This window comes from Diceros bicornis, chromosome 1 (genome assembly GCF_020826845.1).
Source record: "Diceros bicornis minor isolate mBicDic1 chromosome 1, mDicBic1.mat.cur, whole genome shotgun sequence".
Lineage (NCBI taxonomy): Eukaryota > Metazoa > Chordata > Mammalia > Perissodactyla > Rhinocerotidae > Diceros > Diceros bicornis.
Window position 1 is genome coordinate 70,298,109 of NC_080740.1, and position 7,940 is coordinate 70,306,048.

Here is a 7,940-nt window from a genome sequence, read left to right on the forward strand (position 1 = left end):
TTTTATTTTATTTTTACTTTTTTATTTTATTTTATTGTGATAAGAACACTTAACACAAGATCTACCCTCTTGAATTTTCAAGTGTACAATGCATTATTGTTGACTATAGGTACAATGTTGTATGGTAATTCTCTGGAGCTTATTCATCTTACTTAACTGAAACTTTATGCCACTTGATTAGAAACTCTCCACTTCCCCCTCCCCTAGCCCCCAGAAACCACCATTGGGAAGTATAGAGCTGGGTAGTGATTTGATCTGATTTACATTTTTAAAGGATTGCTAACTCAGTGGTTCTCACTCAAGGATTGTTCTGTCCCCCAGGAGACATTTGACAAGGTCTGGAGACATTTTTGGTTGGCAAAACTGGGAAAGGGAGGCTACTGGAGTCTAATGGGTACAGGCCAGGGATGTTGCTCAACACCCTACAACGGATAGGACATCCTCTCACCACAAAGAGTTACCTAGCCCAAAATATAAATAGTTTTGAGGTGGATAAACCCCACAAGCTCTGGTATGGAGAACAGACTATTACAGATTTAAAGAAGGAAGACCAGTTAGGAGGATATTGAATTAGTCTAGACAAGAAATGATGGGCTTGCAGTAGGGTGACAGCTGTAGAGTTGGTGAGAAGTGGTCTGACCCAGACTTATTTTGAAGGTAGAACCAATGAGATTTCTGATGGATTGGAAATGGGGCGTGAGGGATTGAGAGCAGTTAATGTTTTAGGTCTCAATAACTAAAAGAATGGTGATGCCATTTACTGAGATGGAGAACATTTGTGGTGGAACAAATGTGGAATGGAGAGAAATCAAGAGTTCAGGTTGAAACATCTTAGGTGTGAGATGTCTAATAGACATCCAAGAGGAAATATGGAATAGGCTCTTGAGTCTGGAGGTGAGGGAGAAGGTCCAGACTGGACATCAACATTTTAGGAATCATGGACATATGGTATTTAAAGCCATGGGACTGGATGAGGTTACCTTAGGGGTGAATCTAGATAGTGAAGAAGAGAGATCCAAGCCCTAGACCCTTGAGCTTTTAGGGGTCAAGAAGAGCTATCAGAAGGGACTGAGAAGCAGCAGCCGTTGAGGGAGGAGGAAAACCAGGAGAGTCTGGTGTCCTAGAAACCAAATGAAGGGAGTATATCAAAGAGGATGGCACCAACGCCTATGTCAGTGGTTGCCACAAGATCAAGTAAGGAGAAGATAGGAAATTGGACACTGGGTTGTGGCAAGAATTATGAACTAATGGAAGTCACTGTGTTTAGTAAACTAGAACAGGCCTATAATATAGTTATTTGTATAATTCTTTCTATAAAAAGTCTGACCTCAAATTTCTATGTCTTCTTATCAGAAATTCATATGTATACACTAGTATGTTATGCCCCTCTGCAATCATTTCCATAAGAGAAGGGAAGAAATGTAAGCAAACTGAGACCTTTAATTAAAATTCACAAAGACTGAAGTTGGACGGGGAACCTGGGCAGAGGCAAGAGCCTTTTGCACATAGTCAAGATGTGATTAAAGCCATTGTGATAGTGATTCATAGTTCTTGTTTATCAAGGGGACAAGCCCACCTCTAGCCTTGTGTATGATCTCTGATAGTTTGGGGTGGCTGAACCCAGAACTCATTTTAATGACATCTCCCTGGACTCAAAGAAGCTTCATTCTCCTTTGGTGCTTTAAATTTGAGAGATAGTCTCATCCTGAATATTATCTTTAATGGTGTAAAGTACAATTCCCTAGAGTGAGATCTGATCATACTTTTGAGTTCTCTGAATTGTCCAGTCCCTTCACACCTCTAAATAAGGATTTCCTTGAGAAAACAGGATGGACCCTCTAATTCTACATCAATCAAACTCCATCTCCCCCTCCACTCTCTTCAGTACTTCCTTAAAATATTCAGCTAGGCTAGAACAAGGTATACACACAGCCTCTTGACCAGGCATTGACCTAAGATAGATAATCACAGTCATGGGTAGGCTTTTGGGGTAGGCTGGAGAAAGTATTGGGAATCATTAGGGAATGGTCTTCTCTCTGCCCTTACCTTTGATTCTATCAGTAAAATACGAAGGAGACTAAATTAAGGTCAGGGATGTATTGGGTTGGGTTGGAAACCTCTGAAGTTCAGAGTAGGTCACTCTTCAATTGGGAGAATAAGGGTGGTGACATATGACAAAGATGCAACATATGATCTTAATCATAATAATAATCACTTTCACTGTCTAACCAGTATTCTGCAAGCATTATCTCATTTAATCTTCATAACAACTCTTTGAGTTAGCAATTAAAACTATTCCATTTTTACAGATGAAAAAAATGAGGTTCAAGAAGATTACATAAATTGGCCAAGATCACACAATTAATAAATGGCAAAGCTGGGGGTCAAACCCCAGTGATCTGACTCTAAAACCCACTGGGTCGGTTACTGTGCTATCCTTCCAAAGCAATACAGTAGAAAAAACTCTCAGCTTGAGGTCAAGGATTTGCCTTCTAAACCTAGCTCCAATGTTAATTTTGAGGGTGACTTTGGGAAAAGTCATGTGATCTCTCTGAGCCTCAGCCTGGTTTTTCTCACCTGTAAAATAATCAGGATGGCCTTGATGATCCCTGAAGTACCTTCTAGCACTTGTGTCTCTGATTCTAACTTGTGATATCAGAACTTTAAGTCTTCTCCTTTGCAAGGGCTGTTTTGATTTTTCAAAATATAGTCATCTGTTATTATGTTTGTTCTTTGCAACAACCATGAGGCAGGCAAGCATTATCCCTCCTCTTGTGTTTTACATACAGATGGGGAAACAGACTTGAAATGAAGTAGATACCTTGTCCATGGTTAACACAGCTGCTCCCCAGTCAACAGCTCTAATATACCAGGTATCTCTCTTCCTCTTTTATCTCAGGCATTTTTCTCCCCCTGGGGCCTACCCTATTTCTCATTCCGAGGAAGATTTCCATTATTAATTTAAATGTTAACTGCTAAGAAGCTAAAGGAAGGGTGGAGACAGGGCCCCCATCCCTACCAGGGTACTAAACAGGGGCTGAGGGACAGGAACAGGGAAGACCCAGCTCCTCATGAACAGCACCTGAGGAACAGGGACTCAGGCTGAGCACCCATCCAGACAGGATGTGGAAAGAGGAAACAGTGGACGTTCCTACAGGTTGAGAAATGCAAGGTTGTAGATAATGTTCATGGTGGTGTGGTAGCTGGTTCTACACCAGCAATTGTAGGAAAGATCCTACCAGAATATTTGCTTTTCCTAGTGTTCCCCATCTCAGAAAATTCTCTTCTGAGATGCCACAACCAGAAACCTGGGAGATAAGAGTAGGGAGATAGGATAGCCTAGGGCTTAAAGGTAAACTCTGGGCTCACACTAGCTGTGTGTTGATGGGAAGATATCTAACATTGCCAAGCTTCAGTTTCCCCACGCATAATAATGGAGCTAAATACTACTTCCCTCCTGGCATGTGATGAGGAATAAGCATAAACATCTTATAGAATGTCTGACACAAAATAGTCACTCAAAAAATGGAGCCCTCAAAAATTAGTGAGCCCTCTCCTTCACCCTCTATATCCACTCAATCTTCAAACAGAAATTCTGCCTCCTAAATCTACTTAAGTCTCTTCCCTTTTTCTCCATCCTTGGTGCTGCCATGTGGCCTAGGTGCTCATCACCTCTGATCCTGGCTCCTGCAATATTGCCTATTCATCTCCATGCCTCTGTTCTTGTTGCTATCTCACCCCAATCCATTCTCCACTCTGCGAGGTAGCGTGATTTCTCAAAATATGTGAATTGGCTCATGTCACCCCCCCTGCTTTCCATCCCTCACTGTCTTTCTGCCAGTCATCCAGGATCCTGCATGCCCTCTTCCTCAGCTTCATTTCCCATTACGCTGCACTTTCCCCACCAAGGTCTCTATTGTATCCCTCTGCTATTCCTCCACTGGGGGGACCAGTTATCTCTTTCACTCTCATATCTTTGGTTCTTATTATTTTCTCTGCCTATAATAACCTTCCCTACACACAACCTCTCCCTGATGAACTCATTCTTCAGGTCTCAGCTTAGAAGGTCCTTCTTCTGGCAAGCCTGGGAAGTATTGTCAGCAAAAGGTCCTGCACACAGAAGGTACTTGATAAGTATCTGTCAAATAAATGGCAATGAGTGACATCAAAGCTGATTCAACATTGAGTCCTTAAATCCCTGCAGACTGAGAACAAGCTGGGCTTCCAGTCTGGGCCAGGGTTCAGCTTCTGGGTTACATCAGGACACAGAGCTGTAAGATGTAAAATGATATAGGCCTTTCCCTGACAATCCCACTGGATCAAGAGCACACTTGCAGGAAATGACAAGTGACCTGCTCAGTCCCTGGAGACCAGACAGGTCCCTCAGACACATGTCCTCCCCTCTTAATCTTTTCCCAACTTCATCCTCTTTCCCACAAGCCTCCCTTTCTCACCTAAACCCAACCAGTGAGACACATGACATCCCTTATGGGAAGAAGTTTTATCACTTCTCTGGAAAATTCTTTTCTAATCTGCCATAGCTTTAAAAGCTTGAGTTTTTATGACTGCTAATTAGAGCTGTCAATTTAGATAAGTCATTAGAAGAGGTGGAATCTCTTGGAAGAAAAAAGGAGATACTAAGAAATTACTTTGGCAATTTTCAGAGTGATTTATGAGGTGTATTGTTGATGATCTTATTAATCTCTTTTTCAAATATATGCTGATAGAGGTCTAATGCTCTCTATAATAAACTCACACAGCACATGCAAATCTCTATTAATATACTAGTTTGGGGAACACAGTGGGGGGATATAAGCAGCGAACAAATATTTGGCATCTAAAGTGAATTTTATTTTCAATTTTGTGTTCAATCCAAGGAACATTGTTGAGTGCCTAATACTTTCAGGGCTGTCAAGGAATCAAAGTTGAGGATCCAACCCCTGCCCTTCAGTTGCTTATGATCCAGCTGTGCAGGGGTGGAGGAGGATAAATCTAAAATCAGGCAGCACGTGAGGCAGAGAGAAAAAAGGAGTCAACTATGGAGGACTGGAAAGAGAATGGGGCACAGCAGTAGACTATGAGTATGAGGGCAGGGACTGAAGCCAGCTTGTTCTCTGCTGCGTCCCCAGCAGTATCAGGCATATGACAGCGCTCAATAGAGTTGCAGCAGAGATGGAGGATGGCTGGAAGGACCCAGTTGGGTCCTAGTTCCAACCCTGTGACTTAGAAAACATGACCAATCACTATCCTTTCTGAGCCTCAAGCTCTTCATCTGTAAAATGGTGACTGTTAAGTGAAAACTTCTTCCTAGAGGATTGTTGTGGGTGAGAACTTGTGGTTGCCATGAGTGCTGTCCACCAGATATACCCAGCTCTCTTCCTCTTGCACACAGGGTAGGATTGCTCATCTCTTTTCAAACTGATGCTAGGTGCCACCATTTTATTTCATCTGGCCAATGAAATATGAACAGAAGTGACATGTGTCACTACTGGGAAGAAGCTTTAAGAGCCAGTATGCAACTGGGAATGTTCCCAGTGATAGCTGCCTTGTCAGTCTTGGCCCCAGAAGGAGGGTGAGGGGAAAAGATCTCCCACCCAACCCGCCACGTACATATGGCATGAACAAGAAATACACGTGAAATATAACAAGTGTTGGCAAGGATGAGGAGAAACTGTAACCCTTGTACACTGTTGGTGGGAATTCAAAATGGTACACAGCCGCTGTGGAAAAAGTTATGGACATTCCTCAAAAAATTCAAAATAGAACTACCATGTGATCTAGCAATCCTACTTTGGGATGTTTATCTAAAAGAATTAAAATGAAGATCTGGAAGAGATATTAACACTCCCATATTCATTGCAGCACTATTCACAATAGCCAAGATGTGGAACAACCTAAATGCAATCAATGGATGAATGAATAAGGAAAATGTGGTATATACACACAATGGAATATTACTGAGCCTTAAAGAAAAAGAACATTCTGCAATATGTGACAACATGGATGAAGCTTGAAGATATTATGCTAAATGAATAAGCCAGTCACAGGACAAGTGTTGCATGATTCTGCCTATATAAATTGTCTAAATAGTCAAATACATAGAATCAAAGAGTAGAATGATGGCTGCCAGGGGGTGGGGGGGAGGGGAAAATAGGGAGCTGCTAATCAATGGGCATAAAGTTTCAGTTAAGCAAGAGGAATAAGTTCTAGACATCAGCAGTACCACATCGTACCTATGGTTAACAATACTGTATTGTACACTTAAAAATTTAAGAGTAGATCTCATGTGTTTTTACCATAATAAAATAAAATTTAAAAGAAGAAAGAGGGAAATATAACTGTTGTTTTAAGCACAGATTTGTGGATCTTTTGTTATCACAGCATATAGAATTTAATAAGAGAGAAACCTTTCATACAACCTAGAGTTTAAATAAACATGGTGGCTAGCAAGGGAACAAAAAGTGCTGCACTGGAAGGGATTGCACCTGGCTGAAGGGGTTGGGAAAATCTTCTTGGAGATGATGTCATCTGAGATGGATTTTGAAGTTGGAGAGGATCTATAAGGATATATGTATATACACAAACACACACAGTCATGGGCCACTTGACGGGGATACGTTCTGAGAAATGCGTCGTTAGGCAATTTCATCATTGTACGAACATCATAGAGCTTACTTACACAAACGTGGATGGTATCGCCTGCTACACACCTCGGCTACACAGTACTAATCTTATGGGACCACTGTCAGATATGCAGTTCGTTGTTGACCAAAACGTTATTATGTGGTGTGTGACTGTGTGTATGTGTATATATATATATATGTATAGGAAAGCAAGAAGAAGAGAAATGCAAGAGTGAAAATATTCAGAGTGGACAGGGAAGATGAATGTGGCCAGAGCAGTGAATGGCTAATAAAAGCAGTAAAATATCATGGATTAGGCACTTACTATATGCCAGTCTCTGTCCTGCATGATTTACATGTATTTATTCTGTACAACATCCCTATATTAGTTTTCTGTTGCTGCCATAACAAAACTTAGCAGCTTAAAACAACACAAGCTTATCACCTTACAGTTCTGTAAGTCAGAAATCCAGTATGAGTCTCACTGGGCTGAAATAAAGGTGGTGGCAGGGCTGTGTTCCTTTCTGGGGGCTGTAGGGCAAAATCCATTTCCTTGCTCATTCAGGTTCTTGGCAAATTTGAATTCCTGTGACTGTAGGACTCAGGTCCTTGTTTCCTTGCTGGGTCTCAGCTAAGGGCTCTTCCTAACTTCCTCATTCCTTGGCTCCTGGCCCTCTCTCTATCTTCAAACACAGAAATGGAGAATCAAGTCCCTCTCACATTTGAAATCTCTCCTGGCTCTTATTCTGTCTCGTCTCTTTGACCAACTGTCTTCTACTTTTAAGGGCCAATGTGATTACACTGAGCCCACCTGAATAATCACCCTGCTTTAAGGTCCCTAACCTTAATTCTATCTGAAAAATCTCTTTTGCCATTTAATGTAACATGTTCACAGGTTCTAGGGATTGGGGCATGGATGTTTTTGGGGGGCCAGTTTTCTGCCTACCACATTCCATTTTGTAGGTGAGGAAATGGAGACTTAGTGTCGTTAGGTAACTTATTTAAGGTCACCACCTAGTTCTATGGCAGAATGGCTTTTGATCCCAAGGAGGCTGACACCAGAGTCTTTACTCTTAACCACAACTTCATCCGGAGAACATCAACGGGAAAAGTGGAGGATGAAGCCAGAAGAGAACCATAGGGTAGGGATTTATTGCAGCCATCCTCAAATGGCAGACACAGAGATAGTTTAAAGGAACACTGCAGGGGGCCTGCCGGGTCGCGCAAGCAGTTTAGTGCACGGGCTCCGCTGCGGCAGCCCGGCGTTCGCTGGTTCGGTTCCCGGGCATGCACCGATGCACTGCTTGGCAAGCCATG